A 24,254-nucleotide genomic window follows, 5' to 3' on the forward strand; every position below is an offset into this window, starting at 1 on the left:
ACACAGTTTTTGAAACCTATGATGAAAACAGCTTTCATTCAATTCTATGTTTCCCCTGGGCAGAAAAGCAACCTTTTTGAAAGCCATGACTTTGAATGCTGCAGAAGATGTATGTTACACAGTTTTGAAAACTTTTTTAAAGCAGTTACTTGGAACAATGTGAAAGCAGCATAGTTCACAGTTTTGAAATCTAAGTGGAATACAGCTTTCTTTCACTTCTATGTCCTCTCCATTGTCTGAAAACAACTTTTTTTTGGACGAAGTCTCTTAGAACTCTGCATAAGCATTATGTTATCCAGGTTTGAAAACTAAATTGAAAACAGCTTTCATTCACTTCTCTGGGTTTTCACTGGGATGAAAAACATATATTTGAATTCAGACAATTGGAATTCTGTGAAAGCAGTATGTTACACAGTTTCGAAAACTAAGTTGATTACAACTTTCATTGAATTCTATGGGTTTTTCCTGGGCTGTAAAACATCTTTTATGAAAGCAGTCACATGGAACTCAGCCAAAGCAGTATGTTACATAGTTTTGAAATCTAAGCTGATTACAGGTTTCATTCTCTTCCTTGTATTTTCCCTGGGCTGAACAGCTGCTTTTTTGAAATCAGTCAGTTGGAACTCTGTGAAGGCAATATGTTACACAATTTTGAATACTTAGTAGAATACAACTTTCATTCACTTATATCTTTTTTCCCTGAGCCAAAAAGCAACTTTTTGAATGCTGTCACTTGGAAATCTGTGAAAGCAGTATGTTGCAAAATTTTGAAATTTTGGTTTTATACACATTTCATTCACTTTTATGTGCTTTCCCTGGCTGGAAAACACCTTTGTTGACAACAGTCACTTGGATATCTGTGAAAGCAGTATGTTACACAATTTTGAAAACTAAGTTGAACACAGCTATCATTCACTTCTATGTGTTCTTCCTGTGCAGTTAAAATGGTTTTTTGAAAGCAGTCACTTGAAAGCATGTGAAAGCAGTTATGTTACAGTTTTGAAACTAAGTTCAGTACAGCTGACATTCACTTTCGGATGTTTTCCCTGGGACTAAAAACAACTTTTTGCATAGCAGTCACTTAGAACTCTGCGAAAGCTGTATCTTGCACAGTTTTGAAAACTAAGTTGAATACAGCTTTCATTCACTTCTATGTGTTTCCTTGGGGTGAAAAACAATTTTTTTGAAAGAAGTCACTTGGAAATCTGCAAAAGCAGTATATTACACAGTTTTTGAAAACTATGATGAAAACAGCTTTCATTCAATTCTAAGTTTCCCCTGGGCAGAAAAGCAACCTTTTTGAAAGCCATGACTTTGAATGCTGCCGAAGATGTATGTTACACAGTTTTGAAAACTAAGTTGAATACAGCTTTCATTCACTTCTATGTGAACTTCCTGAGTGGGAAAAACTTTTTTAATGCACTCAATTGGATCTCTGGGAAAGCGGTATGTGACACAGTTTTGGAAAAAAAAAATTTGAAAACAGCTTTCACTCACTTCTATTTGTTTTCCCAGTTCTGAAATACAACTTTTATGGAAGCACTCTCTTGGAACTCTGTGAAAGAATTATGTTACACAGATTTGAAAACTATGTTGAATACAGCTTTCCTTCCCTTCTATGTCTTTTCCATGGGCCAAAAAACAACTTTTTTGAAAGCAGTCTCTCAGAACTCTGAGAAAGCAGCATGTTACACCATTTAGAAAATTAAGTTGAATACTGATTTCTTTCACTTCTATGTGTGCTCCCTGGGCTGAGAACCTTTTTTGAAAGCAGTCACTTGGAACTCTGCAAAAGCAGTATGTCACACAGTTTTGAAGACTAGGTTGAATACAGCTTTCATTCACTTCTATGTGTTCTTTCTGTGCTGTTAAAATGCTTTTTTGAAGGCAATCACTTGAAAGTCTGTGAAAGCAGTTATGTTACACAGTTTTGAAACTGAGTTCAATACAGATTGCATCCACTTTGAGATTTTTTCCCTAGGACTAAAAACAACTTTTTTGATCGCAGTCACTTAGAACTCTGTGAAAGCTGTATGTTGCACAGTTTTGAAAACTAAGTTGAATACAGCTTTCATTCACTTTTACATGCTTTCCCAGGGCTGAAAACAACTTTTATGAAAACAGTCTCTTGGACCTCAGTGAAAGCAGTATGTTACAAAGTTTGAAAACAAAGTTGCATACAGCTTTCACTCAATTCCATGTGCTTTCCCTGGACTGAAAAGCAACTTTTTTGAAAGCAGTCACTTGGAACTCTGTGAAAGCAGTATGTTTTACTGTTTTGAATAATTTGTTTAATACAGATTTCATTCACTTCTATGTGTTTTCACTGGCTTAAAAACACCTTTGTTGACAGCAGTCACTTGGATCTCTGCGAAAGTCGAATGTTACACAGTTTTGAAAACTAAGTTGAATACAGCTTTCATTGTGTTCTATGTTTTTTCCCTGGGCTGAAAAACAACTTTTTTGAAGGCAGTCTCTTGGAAACCTGCAGAAGCTATATGTTACACAGTGTTGAAAACTAAGTTGAATAGAGCTATCATTCACTTCTATGTGTTCTTCCTGTGCTGTTAAAATGCTTTTTTGAAAGCAAGCACTTGAAAGTCTGTGAAAGCAGTTATGTTACACAGTTTTGAAACTGAGTTCAATACAGATTGCATCCACTTTGAGGTTTTTTCCCTAGGACTAAAAACAACTTTTTTGATAGCAGTTACTTAGAATTCTGTGAAAGATGTATGTTGCAGACTTTTGAAAACTAAGTTGAATACAGCTTTCATTCCCTTCTATGTGGTTTTCATTGGTCTGAAAAACAACGTTTTTGAAAGCATTCAATTGGAACTCTGTGAAAGCCATATGCTACCCACTTTTGAAAAGTAAGTTAAATACAGATTTCCTTCAATTATTTGTGCTTTCCCTCATCTGAAAAACAGCTTTTTTGAAAGCAGTCACTTGGAAATCTGAGAAAGCTGTATGTAAACAGTTTCAAAAAGTAAGTAAAATGCAGCTTTCATTCATTTCTATGTGTTTCCCCTGGGCCGGATATCAACTTTTTTGAAAGCAGTTACTTGGAATTCTGTGAAAGCAGCATGTAACACAGTTTGAAAACTAATTTGCATACAGATTTCATTTCCTTCTGTGTGTTTTCCTTGGGCCAGAAAAAATCTTTTTTGAAAGCAGTCACTTGGAACTCCGTGATGGTAGTATGCTACACAGTTTTGAAAACTAAGTTGAATACAGCTTTCATTCACTTCTATGTGTTTCCCTTAGGTGAAAAACAACATTTTTGAAAGCAGTAGCTTGGAACTCTGTGTAAGCAGTATGTTAAAGTGTTTTAAAAACTAAGTTGAATACAGCTTCCTTTCATATCTCTGTGTTTTCCATGGGCAGAAAAACAACTATTTTGAAAGCAGTCACTTGTAATTCAGCCAAAGCAGTATGTTACAGTGTATTGAATACTAAGTAGAATACAGCTTTCATTCTCTTCTATGTGTTTTCCCTGTGCTGAAAGGAACTTTTTTGAAAGCAGTCACCTGGAACTCTGTGAAAGCAGTATGTTACACAATTTGGAAATTCAGTTGAATACAGCTTGCATTCCCTTCTATGTGATTTCCCTGGGCTGAAATACATCTTGTATAGCAGTCACTTGGAACTCTGCAAATCAGTAGGAAACACAGTTTTGAAAAGTAAGTTGAATAGAGCTTTCCTTATCTTCTCTGTGTTCTCCCTGGGTTGAGAAACCTCATTTTTGAAGCCGTCACTTTGAAGACTGTGAAAGGAGCATGGTACACAGTTTAGAAAATTAAGTTGTAAACAGAATTCATTCACTTCTCTGCTTTCTCCCTGGGCAGAAAAACAAATTTTTTGAAAGCGTTAACTTGGAACTCTGCTAAGACAGCATGTCACACATTTTTAAAACTTAGTTGAATATAGCTTTCATTCACTTCTATGTGTTTTCCCTGGGCTGAAAAACAACTTTTTCAACAGCAGTCACTTGGAATTCTGCAAAAGGTGTATGTTACACAGTTTTGAAAACTATGTTGAATTCATCTTTCTTTCACTACTATGTGTTTTCCCTGAGTTGGAAAACATTTTTGAACCTGTCACTTGGAACAATGTGAAAAGTGTATGTTACACAGTTTTGATAACTAAGTTGAAAACAGATTTCATTTACTTCCATGTGTTTTCCCTGGCCTGGAAAACAACATTTTTAAAAGCAGTCATTTGGAACTCTGCCAAAGCAGTATGTTACACAGTTTTGAGGACTAAGTTGATTACAGCTTTCATTCACCTCTATCCACTTTCCCTGGCCTGAAAGACAGCTTTTTTGAAAGAATTCACTTAGATCTGTGTGAAAGAAGTATGTTGCACAGTTTTGAAAACTATGTTGCATACAGCTTTCATTCACTTCTACGTGTTTTCCCCGGGCTGAAAAACTGCTCTTTTTGAAAGTAGTCACTTGGAACTCTGTGAAAGCAGTATGTTACACCATTTTCAAAACTACATTGGATCCAACTTTCATTCAGTTCTATGTGTTTTTCCTGTGCTGAAAAGCAGCATTTTTGAAGGCAGTTATTTGGAACTCTGTGAAAGCATTATGTTACACAGTTGTGAAAACTAATTTTAATACAGCTTTCTTTCAGTTCTATGTGTTTGTCATGTGCTGAAAAAAAGTTTTTTCGAAGCAGTCACTTGGAACACTGTGAAAGCAGTATGTTACACTAGTTTTGAATACTAAGTTGAATACAGCTTTCATTCACTTATATTTGTCTTTCCTGGACCTAAAACAACCTTTTTGAAAGCTCACACTTGGAGCTCTGTGAAAAAAGTTTGTTACACAGTTTTGAAAACTACGTAGAATACACCTTTCATTCCCTTCTATGTGTTTTCCCTGTGCTGAAAAACAACGTTATTAAAAGCTGTCACTTGGAAGACTGCAAAAGCAGTATGTTACACAGTTTTCAATCTATGCTGAATACAGCTTATTTCAGTTCTATGTGTTTTCCGTAGGCTGCAAAATAACTTTTTGAAATCAGTTACTTGGAACTCTGCGAAAGCAGTATGTTATACAGTTTTGAACACAAAGTTTTATACAGCATTCATTCACTTTTATTTGTTTTAACTGCACTGAAAAAATTTTTTAAAGCACTCACTTGGAAATCTGTGAAAGCATTAAGTTACACAGTTTTGAAAAATAAGTTGAATAGAGCTTTCATTCATGTCTACATGTTTTCCCTGGTTGAAAAACAATTTTTTTGAAAGAAGTCACTTGGAATTCTTGGAAAGCTGTATGTTACACAGTTTTCAAACTAAGTTGAATACAGCTTTCATTTACTTCTCTGTGTTCTCCATCTGCTGAAAAACAGCTCTTCTGAAAGCAGTCACTTGGAATTCTCTGAAAGCTGTATATTACACTGATTTGAAAATTAAGTTGAATACAGCTTTCATTCCCTTCTATGTGTTTTCCTTGTGTTGAAAAACAGCTTTTATGAAAGCAGTCACTTGGAGTTCTGTGAAAGCAGTATGTTACACAGTTTTGAAATCTAAGTTGAATACAGCTTTCATTCACTGGTATCTGTTTTTCCTGGGCCGCAAAAACACTTTCTTCAAAGCAATCACTTGGATCTCTGCAGTAGGATTATGTTACACAGCTTTGAAAAGTAGGTTAAATACAGCTTTCATTCACTTCTATGTGTTTTCTAAGTGTCAAAAAACATCTTTTTTGAAAACAGTCACTTGAAACACTTCAAAAGCAGTATACTACACAGTTTGAAAAACTAAGTTGAATAAAGATTTAATTCTCTTCTATGTGCTTTCCCTTTGCCAGAAAACAACTTTTTTGAAAGCAAACACTTGGGACACTGGGAAAGCATTATGTTACACAAGTTTTGAAAACTAAGTTGAATACAGCATTTATTCACTTCTATTTGAATTTCCTCGACCTACATCAACATTTTTGAAAGCAGTCACTTGGAACTCTGCAAAAGTAGTATGTGACACAGTTTTCAAACTAAGTTGAATAAAGCTTTCATTCACTTCTATGTGTTTTCCCTGGGCTGGAAAACAACTTTTTGAAATCAGTTACTTGGAACATGGTGAAAGCAGTATGTTACACTGTTCTGAAAAATAAGTTGAATACAACTTTCATTCACTGCTATGGGTTTTCCCTGGTTTAAAAAACAACTTTTTTGAAAGCAGTCACTTGGAACCCTGCAAAAGCAATAGGTTACACAGTTTGGAAACTAAGTTGAATACATCTTTCATTTACTTTTATGTGTTTTCTCTGTTATGAAAAACAAGTTTATTGAAAGCAGTCACTTGGAACTCAGCAGAAGCAATAAGTTACACAGTTTTGAAAACTAAGTTCAAAAGAAGTGTCATTCACTTCTATTTCTTTTCCCTGGTTCTAAATCAACCGTTTTTGAAAGCAGTCACTTGGAAATCTGCAAAAGCAGTATGTTGCACCGTTTTGGAATCTATGTTGAATACAGCTTTCATTCACTTCTATGTGTTTTCCCTGAGCCGAAAAACAACTTTTTTGAAAGCAGCCACTTGGAAGTCTGCAAAAGCAGTATGTTACACAGGTTTGAAAAGTAAGTTGAATACAGCTTTCATTCACTTCTCTGTGTTTTCTCTTGGCAGTAAAATCACTTTTTTGAAAGCAGTCACTTGGAACTCTGTGAAAGCAGTGTGTTACACAGTTTTGAAAACTAAGATGAATACAGCTTTCATTCAATTCTCTGTGTTTTCCCTGGGCTGAAAAACAACTGTTTTGAAAGCACTCACTTGGAACTCTGCAAGAGAAGTATGTTACACAGTTATGAAAACTAAGCTGTATACAGCTTTCATTCTCCTCTATGTTTTTTCCCTGGTCTGAAAAATCACTTTTTTGAAAGCAGTCAGTTGGAACCCTTGAAAGCAGTATGATACAGAGTTTTGAATACTAAGATGAATACAGCTTTCTTTCACCTCTGTGTGTTTCCCTGGGCTGAAAACTCACTTTTTTGAAAGCAGTCACTTGGAGCTCTGCCAATGCAGTATGTTACAGGGTTTTGAAAACAAAATTAAATACAGCCTTTATTGATTTCTATGGATTTTTCCTTGGCTGAAAAATCAGTTTTTTGAATGCAGTCACTTGGAACTCTGCAAAAGCAGTATGTTTCACAGTTCTGAAAACTTAGTTGAATACAGCTTTCATTCACTTCTATGTGTTTTCTAAGTGTCAAAAAACATCTTTTCTGAAAGCAGTCACTTGGAACTCTGTGAAAGCAGTATATTACACAGTTTAGAATACTTAGTTGAGTACATCTTTCATTCACTTCTATGTGTTTTCCCCAGGCTTAAAAGCAACCTTTTGGAAGTAGTCACTTGGAACACTGTGGAAACAGCATGTTACACCATTTTGAAAACTAAGTTCCATACAGATTTCTTTCACATCTGTTTTCCCAAGGCTGAAAAGTCGCTTTTTTGAAAACAGTCACTTGGAACACTGCGAAAGTTGTATGTTATATAATTTTGAAAACTAAGTTGAATACAGATTTCATTCACTTCTATGTGTTTTCCCTGGGCTGAATAATCAGTTTTTAGAAAGCAGGCACTTGGAACTCTACGAAAGCAGTATGTTACATTGTTTTGAAAACTAAGTTTTATACTTAATTTGAATACAGCTTTCATTGACTTCTATGTGTTTTCCCTGGTGTGAAAAATAACTTTATTGAAAGCAGTCTCTTAGAACTCTGCGAAAGCGTGTTACTCAGCTTTGATAACTAACTTGAATACAGCTTTCTTTCACTTCTATGTGTTTTCCCTGGACTGAAAATTCATTTTTTTGAAAGTAGTCACTTGGAACAATGTGAAAGCTCTATGTTGGGGTTATGGTTGGGGTTTTTGTTATGGTTAGGTTTGGGTTATGATTAATTTTAGGTATAGGTTTAGGATAAGGGTTAGAGATGGGCTTTGGGTTGTGGATAGGTTTAGGTTTAGGCTTAGGGTTAGGGTTAGGTTTAGGTTTGAGTTAAGGTTAAGTTTGGGTTTGGTGTTAGGGTTTAGAATTATGGTTAGGGTTAGTGTTAGGGTTGGTGTTGAGGTTAGGGTTGGGGTTGATTTGGGGTTAGGTTTAGGGTTAGGGGGTTAGGGTTGGTGTTAGAGTTAGGGTTAGGTTTAGAGCTGTGTTTAGGGTTTGAGTTGGGGTTGTTTTTATGGTTAGGTTAGGGTTAGAGCTATGTTTAGGATTCAGTGTAGGTTTAGGTTTGGGATTTGTGTTGAGGTTGGGTTTGGGGTTTGGGTTGGGATTAGGGTTATGGTAAGGGTAAACATTTGGTTTAGGTTTAGGTTTCAGGTTTGGGTTAGGGTTAGTTTTACTCTTAAGTTTAGGATTGGGGTGGAGTTGTGTTGGATGTTGGCTTTGGGATTGGCTTTGTGGTTGGGGTTCTACTTAGGGTTACTATTATGGTTAGGGTTAGGGTTAGTGTTGGAATTAGGGTTATGTTTAGGGTTAGTGCTAGTTTTAGGGTTAGGATAAGTGTTATGGTTAGAGTTAGTGTTGCATTAGGGTTAGGGATATGGCTGGGGTTGGCGTTGTTATGTTTTGGTCTAGCTTCAGTTTAGGGTTGGGGTTAGTAGTAGTGTTAGGGTTAGGGTAAGCTTTAAGGTTATGATTAGGGTAAGGGATAGGATGAATAGGGTAAGACTTAGGTTAAAGTTTGAGATTAGTGTTAATGTTAGTGTTAGGGTTAGGGTTAGGGTTAGGTTTATGGTATGTTTTGGGTTGTGGTTGGGATTAGGGTTCTGCTTAGGTTTAGGCTTAGTTTTACAGTTATGGTTAGAGTGGATGGTTTTGGGTTTAGGCTTAAGAATGAGATTGGGGTTTGGTATAGGTTTAGTGTTAGGGTTAGGGCTAGGTTTAGGATTAAGATTATGTTTAGGGTTGGTGTTTTGGTTGGTTTTGGGGTTTTGTTTGGGTTTATGGTTAGTACTAAGTTTACATTTAGGGTTATGGTTAGTGTGAGTGTTGGGGTTGTGGTTGTGATTGTCCTTGGCCTTTGGTTTATTGTTAGGGGTAGGTTTTGTGTTAGGGTTAGTTTTGTGGTTTGGGTTTGGGTTTGGGTTGGGTTTGCTATTGGGTTTAAGTTTAGGGTTAGGGTCAGGTTTAAGGTTAGTTAGGGTTAGGTTTGGGTTTGGAGATGAGGTTATGTTTGTGGTTGTGTTTGGTTTGGGGGTTTTTGTTGTATTTATGTTTAGTGTTAGGGATAAGGCTAGGGTTAGGGTTGGGGTTATTGGGGATAGATTTAGCTTTAGGGTTAGATTTAGTGTTAGGCCTAAGGTTCTGTTAGGGTTAGGGTTAGGCTTTGTATTGGGGTTGGAGTTAGTGTTGGGATTGGCCTTGGTTTGGGGTTGGGTTAAGGTTAGGGCTTGGGTTAGGATTAGGGTTAATGTTACAGCTTGGATTAGTGTTAGGGTAAAGTTTTGGGTTAGGGTTAGGTTTGGGATTGGGTTTCGGTTTGGGGTAAGTGTTGGAGTTGGCTTTAGATTTGGGTTTGGGGTAAGTTTTAGTGTTAGTGTTTTGGTTAGCATTTGGGGTGGGTTTAGGTTTAGGTTTAAATTTAGTGTTAGTTTAGTATTAGGGTTAGAGCTGTGGTTAGGTTTGGCATTAGGTTTGAGGTTTTGGTTTGAGTTTGGGCATAGGGTTAGGGTAAGATTTAAGGTTATGCTGAAATTTTGTGTTAAGTTTAGTTCTGGGGTTGGTGTTGGGTTTGGGGTTGAGTTTGGGTTTTGGGTGGGGTTTTATTGGCTTTGTGTGGGGTTGGGGTTAAGGTTGGGTTTAGGCTTAGTGTTAGGCTTATCGTTAGCCTTAGGGTTAGGGTTAGATTTAGGGTTTGGGTTAGGTTTGGGGTTGAATTGTGGTTGGGGTTTGGTTTGGTTTCAGATTATGATTAGGGTTATGTTTGTGGTCAGGTTTGGGATTGGGGTTAAATTTAGGGTTACGGTTAGGTTTAGGGTTGGTTTGGAGTTAGGGTTAGGGTTAGGGTGAGAGTGAGGGTTAGGGTTAGAGATAGTTAGGATTAGGGTTAGGGTTGGGGTTAGGTTTATATTTAGGTTTGGGATTGGTGTTTGGGTTGGCTTTGGGATGGATGTTAGTGTTATGGTTATGCTCAGGGTTCATGTTTGGTTTAGGGTTAAGTTTGGGTTTGGTTAAGTGTTAGGGTTAGATTTAGTTTTAAGTTTAAAGTTAGGGTGGGACTGGGGTGGTTATTAAGTTTGGGATTGACTTTGAGGTTTGGGTTGGGTTTAGGGTTAGGGTTAGTGTTACAGTTAAGGTTAGGGTTATTGTTGAGGTTAAGGCTATGTTTAGGTTTAGGGTTACTTTTAGGTAAAGATTAGGTTCATGGTTATGTTTAGGGTTGTGTTAGGGTTAGGGTTAGGGTTATAGTTGGGGTTCATGTTGTAGTTAGGTTTAGGTCTAAGATTAGTTTTAAGGTTGAGGTTAGTGTTAGTATTAGGGTTAGGTTTAGTTTTAGGGTTAGGCTTAGGCTTAGGTTTAGGGCTTGATTTATGGGAAGGTTAGTTTTAGTGATGGGTTTTGGTTTAGGGTGAGGGTTGGGGTTTGGTTTTGGTAAGGTATAGTGTTATGGTTAGTGTTAGGGTTGGGTTTGAGGTTGGATTTTGGTTTGGGTTGTGTTTGGGTTTGGGGTTGGAGTTGGATTTGGGGTTTGGGATGAATATGGTGTTTGGGTTTTGGTTGGGATTTAGATTAGGTGTAGGATTGGGGTTAGGGTTAATATTAGGGATGGGTTTGGGGTTGTTTTTAGGGTTAGTGTTATTGTTAGGGTTATGGTTATTGTTAGTGTTAGGCTTAGAGTTACATTAGGGTTAGGATTAGATTCTGGTTAGGTTTGGGGTTATATTTAGAGTTGGGATCAGGTTTCAGTTTGTGTTTGTGTTTTGTGTTGTGGTTAGGGTTGGCTTTGGGCTTGGGGTTAGGTTTAGGTTTATGGTTAGGGTAAGGATAATGGCTGGGTTTGTGTTTAGTTTTATGGTTAGGGTTTTTGTTAGATTTTGGTTTGTGTTTAGGTTAGGCTTAGGTTTAGGGTAGGGGTTGGGTTTGGGTTTGGGCTTACTGTTAGGGTTGGGGTCAGTGTAAGGGTTAGAATTAGAGTTAGGTTTAGGGTTAGAGTCAGCATTTGGGTTGGGGTTGTGTTTGGGGATAGGTTTGTGGTTTGGTTTTTTGGTTCATATTAGGGTTAAGTTTAGGATTAGTGTAAGCTTTAGGGTTAGGGTTGGGTTTGGGGATGGGTTTATGGTTGGGGTTGGGATTGGGGTTAGGATTCATGTTAGGGATAGGTTTAGGGTTAAGATAAGGTTTGGTGTTTTGGATAAGGTTACTGTTAGGTTTAGAATTAGGTTTATGTTAAGTTTAGGGTTAAGGTTAGTGTTAGGGTTGGGGTTAGGGTTAGGGTTAGGCTTAAACTTATGTTTATGTTTAGTGTTAGAGTTAGGGATGGGTTTAGATTTCCAATTAGGTTTAGGGTTAGGTTTAAGGATAGGGTTAGGTTTAAGTTTAGGGTTAAGTTTGGCTTTGGGTTTAGGTTTAGTATTGGGGTAGGTTTGGATTTGTGTTTAGGGTTGGGGTAGTGGTAGGTTTAGGGTTTGGGTTAAAGTCAGGTTAGGGGTTAGGGTTTGATTTAGGGTTAATTTTGGGTTTGGGGCTTGGGTTTGGGTTGGGTTTAGTTTTGGTATTTGGGTTAGGATTGTGTTAGGGGTTAGGGTTAGGGTATTGTGCTGGTTTGAATGTATTATGTCCCCCAGGAAAAGCCATATTCTTTGATTCAATCTTGTGGAGCAGACGTTTTGGTGCTGATTAGATTTACATGGAAATGCACCCCACCCAGCTGTAGGTGATAAATCTGGATATTTCGATGGAGGTGTGGCCCCACCCATTTAGGGTGGGCCTTGATCAGTGGAGCCATATAAATGAGCTGACAGGCAGAGAGAAATCAGTGCAGCTGTGAGTGATGTTTTGAAGAGGAGCTACAGCCAAGAAGGAAGCTTTGAAGAAAGCACAGGAGCTGCAGATGAGAGGTAGTTTGAAAACAGCTGTTGAAAGCAGACTCTTGCTCCAGAGAAGCTGAGAGAGGACAAATATCCCAAGTGCAACTAGGGGTGACATTTTTGAGGAACTGCAGCCTACAGAGAAACGTCCTGGGAGAAAGCCATTTTGAAACCAGAACTTTGGAGCAGACACCAGCCATATGCCTTCCCAGCTAACAGAGGTTTTCCAGACACCATTGGCCATCCTCCAGTGAAGGTACCCGATTGCTGATGTGTTACCTTGGACACTTTATGGCCTTAAGACTGTAACTCTATAACCAAATAAACTCCCTTTTATAAATACCAGTCCATCTCTGGTGTTTTGCATTCCAGCAGCATAAACAAACTAGAACAGATTTTGGTACCAGAGAAGTGGGGTGCTTTTGCTGCTGTGTTTGCAAATACCAAACATGTTGGAATGGCTTTTTAAATGGATAAGGGGAAGATTCTGGAAGAATTGGGAGAAGCTTGATAGAAAAGCCCTAAACTACTTTGTAGAGACTGTGGAAATATGGAATCTAAAGATACTTCAGATGAGGTCTTGAACAGAAATTATGACTGTGTTGTTGAGAATGGGAAGAAAGGCGATCCTTGTTTTAAAGTGGCAGAGAATTTGGCAAAATTGAGTCCTGGTGTCAGATGGAAGGAAGAATTTGAAAGCAACAACCTGGAACACTTAGCAGAGGAGATCTCTGAACTATGTGTGGAGGATGTACTCTGGTTTCTCCTTGTAGCTTATAGTAAAGTGAGAGCAGAGAGAAAAACTTAGAATTGAGCCGTTTGGTTCAAAGAAACCAGAAGCTGCCAGTGTGGAAAATTACAGGCTTCCAGGGGGTGGAATCTCAGAAGCTACAGCCCAATGTGAGGAGGTAATCAAACATGAAACCCAGCCACTGTTTCAGTACAAGCCAAGACTGGAGATGGAGTTATCAAGAAAGGATTTGTGGAAAGTCCTATTGTCTGATGGCTTTGACCCCTGTGTGCTTCATGCAATGCCAACAGATTTTTTGCAAGATCTTTGTAGACAGAGCCATTGCTGATCTGGACTGGAGGAGACAGACAAGGAAAAAATTGAAGGAAAAATTTCTTCAAAGACAGTACCATAGAGGTTGAGGTCTGGAGTCAAGAGGTCTCGGGCTGGGGGAGCGGAGCAGCCCACAAGCATGGAAAGGGTGAGTTTGCCCCAGAGGTCGAGGGTGGGCCTTCTGCCTTGATGCTCAGGAAATGTTCCACAACCCCAAGCCCCAAAGAGGGAGAAGCACATTCCAAGGGAATTGGGGAGAGCCTGGCCACCACCACACTGTTCTGAAGGGGTGGAGAAATTGCCCCAGAGATGGAAGGGTATCCAGGTGCTGCCCTGATGTTTGAGGAGGATGGGGCCAAGAAGGTTGTCTCCCCAATGTGTGAATATGTTGAAGTGCTCACCCAAGCATTTGGAGAGGAAAGGGCTGCCACAAAGGCCCTTAGGAAGGGTTAGACACCCTCTCTCTCTCAAGCCCCAAGGATGCAACATCGTTCTGTTAATGACTCTCAGAATTTGAAATCTAATGGAGTTTGTCCTGCAGGTTTTAGGAACTGTTTTGGTCCTGTTAACCCTTTTTCTTTACAGTTTCTCTTATGGCAAGGGGAATGTTTATCCTATGAATGTCCCTCCTTTGTCTATTGACAGCACATAACTTGTTCTAAGTTCATAGATCCACAGCTAGAGGGGAATTATGCTTTTGGACTGACCATGCCTATAATTGATTTAATGGGATCTTGTACTTAACTATTGTTACTGAAATGATTTAAGTTTTTATGATATTGTGATGGGATAAATGTATTTTGTATTTGGAAATAACATGTTTTTCTGTGGTCAAGGGGGTGGAATGTGCTGGTTTGAATTTACTATGTCCCCCAGAAAAAGCCATATTCTTTGATTCAGTCTTGTGGGGCAGACGTTTTGGTGCTGATTAGATTTGCATGGAAATGTGCACCACCCAGCTGTGGGTGATGACTCTGATTGGATATTTCCATGGAGGCATGGCCCCACCCATTTAGGGTGGGCCTTGATCAGTGGAGCCATGTAAATGAGCTGACAGGCAGAGAGAAATCAGTGCAGCTGTGAGTGATGTTTTGAAGAGGAGCTACAGCCAAGAGGGAAGCTTTGAAGAAAGCACAGGAGCTGCAGATGAGAGACTGTTTGAAAACTGCTGTTGAAAGCAGACTCTTGCTCCAGAGAAACAGAGAGGACAAATATCCCAAGTGCAGCTAGGAGTGACATTTTTGAGGAACTGCAGCCTAGAGAGGAACGTCCTGGGAGAAAGCCATTTTGAAACAAGAACTTTGGAGCAGATGCCAGCCATGTGCCTTCCCAGCTAACAGAGGTTTTCTGGACACTATTGGCCATCCTCCAGTGAAGGTACCTGATTGCTGATGTGTTACCTTGGACACTTTATGGCCTTATAACCAAATAAACCCCCTTTTATAAAAGCCTGTCCATCTCTGTTGTTTTGCATTCCAGCAGCACAAGCAAACTAGAACAGGTATGATTTAGGGTTAAGTTTGGATTTGCAGTTTGGTTTTGGGTTGCTTTTGTGGTTGGGGTTAGGTTTAAGGTTAGAGTTATATTAAGGATTAGTGTTAGGGTTCAGGTTGGATTTGGGTTTGGGGTTGGGGTTGTGGTTGTGGTTGAGGTTAGGGTTAGGATTGGGTTGGGTTTAGGGTTAGGGTAATGTTTAGGTTAAGGTTTAGGTTTAAGTTTAGTTTAGGTTTAGGTTTGGGTTTTTTTGGTTTGGGTTTTGTGTTGTGGTTGGTGTTGGGTTTGCTGTTGGAGTTGGGGTTGACTTTGGCGTTGTGATTGAGGTTAGGGTTATGATTAGTGTTAGTGTTAAGGTTAGGGTTACTGTTAGGTTTAGGGTTTTGTTTGGGTTTGGAGTTGGGGTTGAATTTGGATTTGGGGTTTTTGTGGTGTTTAGGGTTAGGGTTAGAGACATGGCTATGGTTAGAGTTAGGGTTAGGGTTGGGGTTAGGGTTAGGATTAGGATTTGGGTTAGGGTTGGGCTAAAAGTTAGTTTTAGGTTTAGGGTTAGGTTTTGGGTTAGTGTTAGGGATAGGGTTTGGGGTTGGGTTTGGGGGTGCTGTTTGCTTGGGTTTGAGGTTGATGTTAGTGTGAGGTTTATTTTTAGGTTTAGGATTGGTGTAAAGTTTAGTGTTAGGTTTAGGGTTAGGTTTATTATGGTTAGGTTGTGTTAAGGTCTAGGGTTGTCTCTGGTGTTAGGGTTAGGGTTAAGGTTAGCATTAGGGTTAGGTTTAGCTTAGGGTTGGTGTGTTTGTGGTTGGGTTTGGCTTATGGGTTGGCTTTGGTGTTAAGGTTAGGGTTAGGTTTAGGGTAAGAATTAGGTTTGAGGTTTGGGTGAGGTTTAGGGTTAGGGTTAATGTTTGATTTAGGGTTAGGTTTAGAGTTAGCATTTACTTTGGGATTGGGGTTGGAATGGATTTGGGGCTGACGTTGGGGTTGGCTTTGTGTTTATGATTGTGATTAGGGTTTGGGCTTGCTTTAAGGTTAGTGTTAAGCATTGGTTTAGGGTTAAAGTTAAGGTTAAGGTTGGGTTTGTGGTTGGGGTTAGGGTTCATTTTATAGTTAGGGTTAGGGAACACAGTAGGTTTATCATTGGGTTTGTGGTTGGGGTTGGTGTTATGGTAAGGGGTTTGTGTTAGGATTAGGTTTAAGTTTCGGTTTTAGGGTTAGTGTTAGTGTTAGGGTTATCGTTAGGTTGACAATTAAGTTTTGGGTTATGATTAAGTTTAGTGTGAGGTTTAGGGTTAGGTTTTGGGTTAAGGTTATTGCAGTTGAGTTTTAGATTTAGGTTAGGCTAGGGTCATGTTTAGAATTACGGCTGGGGTGGTGTTAACGTTAGGGTTAGTGTTAGGGTTAGGCTTAGGGTTAGGCTAAGTGTTAGGTTTAGGGTACATTTAGAACTGGGTTTGTGGTTAGGTTTGGGGTTAGTGTTATGTTTTGCTTGTGTTTATGGTCAGGTTTGGGGTTGGCATTGCAGTTAGGTTTAGGGTTAGGGTTAGGTTTAGCATTAGGTTTGAATTTGGGGATATGATTGGATATGGGGTTAAGTTTAGGGTTAGTTTTAGGGTTAGTCTGGTTTGGGGTTGGGTTGGGGTTCAGATTACTTTTACGGTTAAAGTTAGGTTGAGATTAGGGTTTTGGGTTGGGATTCGGTTGATGCTAGTGTTATGGTTAGGGTTAGGGTTAGGTTCATATCAGTGTTAGGATTAGGATTAGGTTTGGGATTGGGATTGGGGTTGAGGTTAGGTTTGGTGTTAGGTTTAGGTTTTGGGTTAGGGCTGGGGTTTTGGTTGAGGTTGGTTTTGGTGTTAGTGTTAATGTTAGTGTTAGTGTTAGGGTTTGGGATGAGTCTGGAGTTGGGGTTGGGGTTGGGTTTAATTTTAGGTTTAATGTGAGGATTAGGTTTAGTGTTAGTGTTTGGTTAGGGCTTGGGGTGGGTTTGAGTTTGGTGTCGGGTTTATTTGCGATTAGAGTTTGGGTTTTGGATAGGGTTGGAGTTGGGATTGTGGTTAGGGTTAGTGTTAGCTTTAGGGTTAGGTTTGGATTTAGATTTAGGGTAAAGTTTGGGGCTAGGGTTATGTTTACAATTAGGGCTGGGTGGTGTTAGGGTTAGGGTTACTGTTAGTTTTAGGGTGAGTTTTGAATTGGGCTTGGGGTTAGAGTTAGGGTTAGGATTAGGGTTAATGTTAGGATTGGAGTTCAGTTTAGGGTTACTCTTAGGGTTTTTGTTGGCTTTTGTTTTAATGTTAGGCTCATGTTTGGGGTTTGGGTTTGGTTTAGAGTTAGATTTGGTATTAGGGTCACTGTTAGGATTGGATTTTGGGTTGGATTTTGTGTTGGGGTTAGGGTTGTGGGTAGGGTTAGGGTTATTGTTAGGGTTAGGATTGGGCTGGGTTTTGGGTTGTGGTTGTGGTCAGGTTTAATGTTAGGGTTAAGGTTTGGGTTTGTGTTAGATTTAGGGTTGGGGTTGGATAATGTGTGGGGGCTGTGTTTAGGGTTAGGATTAAGGTTAGTTTTATTTTTAGTGTTAGGGTAAGTGTAAGGGTTGGACTTGGGGTTGGGGCTGGCTTTGGAATTAGTGTTGGGGATAGCTTTAAGTTTAGGTTTAGTGTTAGGGATAGGGTTAGGGTCAGGTTTGGTGTTAGGTTTGGGTTTGGGGTTGGGTTTGTTTTTTGGATTGGGGTTGTCATTGGGTTTGGGTTGGGGTTAGGGTTATGTTTAGGGTTAGGTTTAAGGTTAGGATTAGGTTTGGGGTTAGGGTAGGTTTAGGCTTCATGTTTGGATTAGGGTGGAGTTTGGGGTTTGGGATGGTTTTGGTTTGGGGTTGAGGTTGGAGATAGGGTTAAGGTTAGGGTTATGGATAGGGTTTAGGTTGGGTTAGGTTTTGAGTTAGGTTTAGAGATAGGATTTTGGTTATGTTTATGGATAGTGTTAGGGATAGGTTTGGGTTAAGATTAGCAGTAGGGTTTGCGTTTGAGTTGGGTATCAGTTTCAGTTTGAGTTTAGGGTGGTGTCAGGGTTAGGATTAGGCATAGTGTTAGGGTTAGGGATAGGGTTAGGTTTAGATTTTGGGTAAGGGTTAAGTTTAGGGTTATGGTAAGGGTTAGGTTTAGGGTTGGGGTAGGGTAGGGTTTAGAGTTAGGGGTGGGGTCATGTTTGAGTTTACCATTAGGGTTAGCTTTATGTTTTGGACTATGTTTTGGTTTAAGTTTAGTTTTAAGGATAGGGTTAGGGTTAGGTTTAGGATGGGGTTTGGTTTGTGGTTAGTGTCTTGGTTGAGTTTCGGATTGGGGTTTGCTTTTGGGTTGAGCTTGGGGATGGTGTTTTGTCTGAAGTTAGGTTTAAGTTTAGGGGTAGGGTTAGGTTTAAGTTTAGGCTTGTGCTTGGGGTTCTTTTTAGGGCTGGGGTAGGGTTCAGTTTATTTTTAGGGTTAGATTTAGGTTTAGGGTTAGGGTTAGGGTTGATGTTGTGGTTAATGTTAGTGTTAGTATTAGTGTTAGGGTTAGATTTAGGGATGGGGTTAGAGTTGGATTTGGGTTGGGGTTACGGTTAGTGTTAGGGTTAAATTCTGGATTAGGGTTACATTTGAGATTGCATTTGGGTTTTGGATTAGTGTTGGTTTGGGGGTTGTTTTGGGTTAACCTTAGGGATAGGCTTAGTGTCAGGATTGGGGTTGGGGTTGGTTTTGGTGTTGGGTTTGAGGTTGGATTTGGGGTAGGGTCTGGGATTGGGTTTCACTTTGGGTTTAGGGCTGTGTTTAGGCTTAGGGTTAGGTTTAGGCTTAAGTTTAGGTTTAGTATTAGGGTTGTGGTTCAGTTTAGGATTTTATGGGGTGGGGGTTTAGTTTGGGCTTAGTGTTAAGTTTAGGGATAGGTTTAGGGTTAAGGTTATTTTTGGGGTTGGGGTAAGGGTTAGTGTTACAGTTAGAGTTAGGTTTAGGTTTAGGGTTTTGTTTAGGGTTGGTGTTAGGTTTAGGGTTAGGGATTTTGTGAGATTAGGTTTAGTGTTGGGGTTGGGTTTGGGCTTGGTGTTGGTGTTGGGTTGGTGTTAGGGTTAGGATTAGGGTTAGGGTTACTTTTAAGGTTAGTGTTAGCTTTGGGTTTGGGTTTGGGTTTGGGGTTAGGGTTGGTGTTGGGGTTAAGATTAGGGATGGTCAGAGTTAGGGTAAGGGTTAGGGTTAAGGATGGGATTGTGGTTAGCATTAGGGTTATTGTTATGGTTATGTTTATGTTTATGTTTAGGTTTAGGGTTAGTATAATCATTAGTGTTAGGGATATATGTAGGGACAGGGATAGGGATAGGGATAGGGATAACAATTTGAATAGGGATATGGTTAGGGTTAGGGATATGGTTGCAGGTAGGTTTAGTGTTAGGATTAGGTTTTGGGTTGGGGTTGGGTTTGGGTTAGGGTTAGGGTTATGATTAGATATAGGTACAGGATTGGGTTTGGGATTTGGTTGGGTTTGGGTTTTCATTAGTGGTTAGGGTTGGGTTTAGGGTTAGGTTCTGTTTGGGTTTGTTGTTGTGTGTGTTTGTGTTTGGGGTTGGTGTTAGTGTTAAGGTTACGGTTAGTTTTAGGGTTATGGTTAGTGTTACTGTTTGGGTTTGGGTTAGTGTTAGGTTAGGGTAAGGCTGGAGGTTGGGGTTGGTGTTTGGGTTGGTTTGGGTTTGGTGATGATGGGGTTGGGGTTGAAGTTTGATGTAAGTTTGGGTTTAGTGTTATGTTTACAGTTAGGATTAGGGTTAGGTTAAGGTTTTGAATTAGGGTTGGGTGGGGTAGGGTTTGAGGTTAGGGTCGGGGTTAGGTTTAGTTTTGGGATTATTGTTTGGATTAAGTTTAGGGTTAGGGATAGGGTATTGTGTTTGGGGTTGGGGTTAGGCTTGGAGTTGGGACTGGGGTTCAGGTTTGGGTTAGATTTAGGGTTGGGGATTGTGTTAGATTTATGGTTAAGACTAGCATTAGTGTTAGGCTTAGGGTTTGTGTTTGGGTGTGGTTAGAGATGTAGTTGTTAAGGTTGCCATTAGGGTTAGGGTTAGTTTGAGGTTTCGGGTTATGTTTAGGGTTAGTTTTAAGGTTGAGTTTGGGGTTGGGTTTGGAGTTTTTGGTTAGGTTTAGTGTTAGGTTTAGGGTTATCTTTATGGTTACAGTTAGGGTTGGGGTTGGGGTTAGGGTTGTTAGTGTTGCTGTGGTTGGTGCTGGGGTTGGTGTTGGGGTTGGGTTTGAGTTTAGGGTTAGGGCTGAGTTTGGGGTTAGGGTTAGGTTTTGGGTTAGTCTTAGGTTTGGGGTTGGGTTTGGGTTGGGGTTGTGGTTCCTGTTAGGGTTGTTGGGGATAGTATTAGGGTTAGGGTTAGGGTTGGGGTGGGGTTAGGTTTAGATTTAATGTTATAGTAAGATTTACAGTTCATTAGGGTTAGGGTTGTGTTTGAGGTTGGATTTGTGTTTGGGGTTTGTGTTGGGTTTTGCTTTGGCTTTGGGTTGGAGTTCTGGTTAGAGTTAGGGTTAGATTTTGTGTTAGCATTAGGGTTAGTGTTAGTGTTAGGGTCAAGTTTGGGATTTGGTTTGGGATTGCAGTTGTGTTCACGGTTGTGGTTTTGTTTGGATTTAAGTTTAGGGCTATGGTTAGGGTTGGGGTTGGCTTAGGGTTAAGTTTAAGGTTAGGTTTAGGTTTAGGTTTGGGTTAGGGTAAGAATATGGTTAGTGTTATATTTAGTGTTACTGTTGTGGTATGGATTGGGGTTAGGTTTAGAGTTGTGGTTGGGACTAGGGTTAATATTAGAGAGAGGGTTAGGTTTGGGATTGGGGTATTCATTGGGGTTGGGGTTGGCTGTGAATTTGGGATTGGGTATATGGTTGGTTTTAGGGTTAGATTTAAGCTTAGGGGTTGGGTTAGAGTTAGGTATAGGGTAGGGTTCAGTTTAGGGTTATGGTTTGGATTAGGGTTAGTGTTGGTGTTAGGGTAATGATTATGGATATGGTTAGGGTTTTGGTTAGTATTTGGTTTAGGTTTAGGTTTAGGGTAAGTTTAGGTTTAGGGTATGTGTTGTGTTTGTGGTTGGGCTTAGGGTTGGGGTTGTAATTGGGGTTGGGGTTAGGTTTAGGGTTAGGGTTGGGTTTGGAGTTAGGGCATTAGTTGCATGGTTAGGATTAGGGTTAGTGTTAGGCTTAGTTATGTTTAGGGTGAGGTTAGAGTTGAGGCTGTTAGGTTTGAGGTTAGGATTATGGTTAGGCTGAGGTTTATGGTTATGTTCAGGGTTAGTGTTAGGGTTGGGTTTGGGATTATGGTTAGCTTTGTGGTAGGAGCTTTCGTTAGGTTTAAGGTTAGGGTTTGGGTTATGGTTATGGTTAGGGTTCCAGTTGGGGTTTGGGTTGGGGATGTGGTTATCATTAGGTTTAGTGTTAGGGTCAGGGTTAGGTTTAATATTAGGGTTAGTGTTGTGGTTGTGGTTGTGGTTTGCATTGGGTTTGGGTTTGGGGTTAGGGTTAGGATTGTTGTTATTCTTAGGGTTAGGATTGTTATGGTTAGGGTTAGGATTATGTTTACAGTTAATCTTAGCCTGGAGTTTACAGTAGTTTTAAGATTGGGCTCAGGGTTAGATTTGGTGTTAGGTTTATGGTTAGGCTTATGGTTAGCGTTCCTGTTAAGATTGGGCTTGGGTTTCAGGTTAGCACTGAGTTTGGGTTTGGGCTTAGGTTTAAGGTTAGGTTTAGGTTTAGGTTTAGGATTAGGGTTGTGTTTGAGGTTGGAGTTGTGATTTGGGTTAGGGTCAAGTTTAGAGTTTGTGTTTGTGTTAGGGCTATTTTTAGGGTTAGTTTTGGGGTTGGGTTGTGGTTTAGGTTTAGTGTTAGTGTAAGGGTTAGGGTTCTGGTTAGGTTAGGGTTTGTATTTTGGGTTGGGTTTGGGGTTTGAGTTGGTTTTAGCTTTAGGAATAGGTTTGGGATGGGGTGGGGATTGTGGTTGGTGTTGGGGTTGCAATTGGGAGTGGGGTTGGGTTTGGGACAGTGGTTGTTTTGGGCTGAGGTTTTGATTGGTGTTAAGGTTAGGGTTTGGAATATGGTTAAGTTTATGTTTATGTTTGGTGTTGGGATTGTGAATAGGGTTAGAATTAGGGTTTGGAGGAAGGTTATGGTTAGATTTACAATTAGGTTTAGGGTTAGGGTTAGGTTTGGAGTTGTGTAGAGGCTTGGGTTGAGTTAGGGTTAGGGTTAGGGTTATGGTCAGTGATAAGGTTGGAATTGGGGTTGTGGTTTGGTTTGTGGTTTGTGATAGGTTATGGTAAAGTTTAGGGTAAGGTTTAGTGTTAGTGTTAGGTTTGGATTAGGACTAGGTTTAGAGTTACATTTGGGTTGGGGTTGGGGCTCCAGTTGGTGTTGGGGTTGGGTTTAGGGTTAGGGTTAGGGTTAGGGATGGGGTCATGTTTAGGGTTAAGTTTTGTGTTAGGGTTAGGGTTGTGTTTAGGATTGGGGTTAGGTTTGGTGTTAGGTTTTTGTTTGGGATTGGGTTTGCTGTTGGGTTTAAGATTAGGGATAGGTTTATTATTAGGTTTAGGGTTAGGTTGAGGGTGAGGTTTGAGTTTGAGGTTGGTGTTGATATTGGGGTTATGGTTAGGTTTAGTGTTAGTGTTAATTTTAGGGTTAGAGTTAAGTTTAGGGTTAGTGTTGTGTTGGTGTTGGTGTTGGGGTTGGGGTTGAGTTTGGTGTTTCGTTTGGGGTTAGTTTTGGAGTTGGGCTTGGCTTTGTGGTTGGGATTGTGGTTAGGCTTATGGTAAGGGTTAGGGTTATTGATAGGTTTAGGGTTCATGTTGGAGTTGGGTTTGAGGTTAGTTTTATGTGTAAGGAATAGGTTACTGTTAGGGTTAGGTTTGGGGTTAGGATTAGGTTTAGGGTTAGGTTAGGTTTAGGGTTACCATTTGGGTTTGGGTTGTGGTTGTGGTTGTGGTTGTGGTTGGGGTTAGGATAGTGTTCTGGTTTGCTAATGCTGTCAGAATGCAAAACACCAGAGATGGATTAGCTGATATAAAAGGGGGGTTATTTGGTTACAGAATTACAGTCTTAAGACCATAAAAGGTCCAAGGTAACACATCAACAATTGGGTGTCTTCACTAGAGGATGGCCAATGGTGTCTGGAAAACCTCTATTAGCTGGGAAGGCACGTGACTGTTGTCTGCTCCAAATTCTAGGTTCAAAACAGCTTTCTCCCAGGATATTCATCTCTAGACCACAGCTCATCTTCAAAATGTCACTCTTGGTTGCTCTTGGGGAGTTTGTCCTCTCTTGGCTTCTTCAGAACAAGAGTCTGCTTTCAACAGCTGTCTTCAAACTGTCTCTCATCTGCACATACTTGCTCAGATTCTGTTCATTCTTCAGTGGCCCTCTTGGCTGTAGCAAGCTCACTCCTGTCTGAGTTTATATAGTGCTCTACTAAACTAATCAAGGCCCACACTGAATGGGTGGGGCCACACCTCCATGGAAATTATCCAATCACGGTTATCACCTACAGTTGGGTGGAGCACATTTCCATGGAAACACTCAATTGAGGAATCACAACCCAGTGAACACAAATATGTTAGCCTACACAAGGTTGCATCAAAAATAATGGCATTTGGGGGGGACATAATTATCCAAACCAGCACATTCCACTCCCTGGACTCTAAAATGACATTATCTTTCCATATACAAAATGCATTCATCCCTAACAATATCACAAAATCTTAAATCATTTCAGTAACAATAGGTAAATACAAGATCTCATCAAAATCAGTTACAGGCATGCTCTTTCCAAAAGCAAAATTCCCCTGTGGCTGTGAACCTGTGAAACTTAGAACAAGTTATCTGCTTCCAATATACAAATGAGGGACAGTCATAGGATAAACATTCTCATTGCCATAAGGATAAACTGAAAGGAAAACAGGGTTTAAGGGACAAAAACATTTCCTAAAACCTGCAGAGCAAACTTTATTAGATATCAAAGTCTGAGAGTCATTTACAGTATAATGTTGCATCCTTAGGGCTTGAGGGACTGGGAATCTAAACCTTCCTAAGGGCCTTGTGGCAGCCGTTTCCTCTCCAAATGCTTGGGTGAGTGCTCCAACATATCCACTCATTGGGGAGACCACAATCTCGGTCCAACCTTCCTCAAACATTGGGGCAACACCCAGATTCTCCTCCATCCCTAGGGCACAGGCTTATGTTTAGGGTTAGTGTGCTCGTTTGAGTGTATTGTGTCCCCCAGAAAAGGCCATGTTCTTTGGTGCAGTCTTGTGGGGTGGACGTAATAGTGGGGATTAAGTTGGAATGTTTGGATTAGGTTGTTTGCATGGAGATGCACCCCACTCAACTGTAGATGATAACTGATGGGATGTTTCCATGGAGGCATGGCCCCACCCATTCAGGGTGGGCCTTGATCAGTGGAGTCATATAAACCTGCTGACTCGGGGAGACGGGACTTAGTGCATCTGTGAGTGACGTTTCGAAGAGGAGCAAGCTTGCTAGAGAGGAATGTCCTGGGAGAGTGCCATTTTGAAACCAGAACTTTGGAGCAGATACCAGCCACGTGCCTTCCCAGCTAACAGAGGTTTTCCGGACACCATTTGCCATCCTCCAGTGAAGGTACCT

This window comes from Choloepus didactylus, chromosome 18 (assembly GCF_015220235.1).
Source record: "Choloepus didactylus isolate mChoDid1 chromosome 18, mChoDid1.pri, whole genome shotgun sequence".
Taxonomy (NCBI): domain Eukaryota; kingdom Metazoa; phylum Chordata; class Mammalia; order Pilosa; family Megalonychidae; genus Choloepus; species Choloepus didactylus.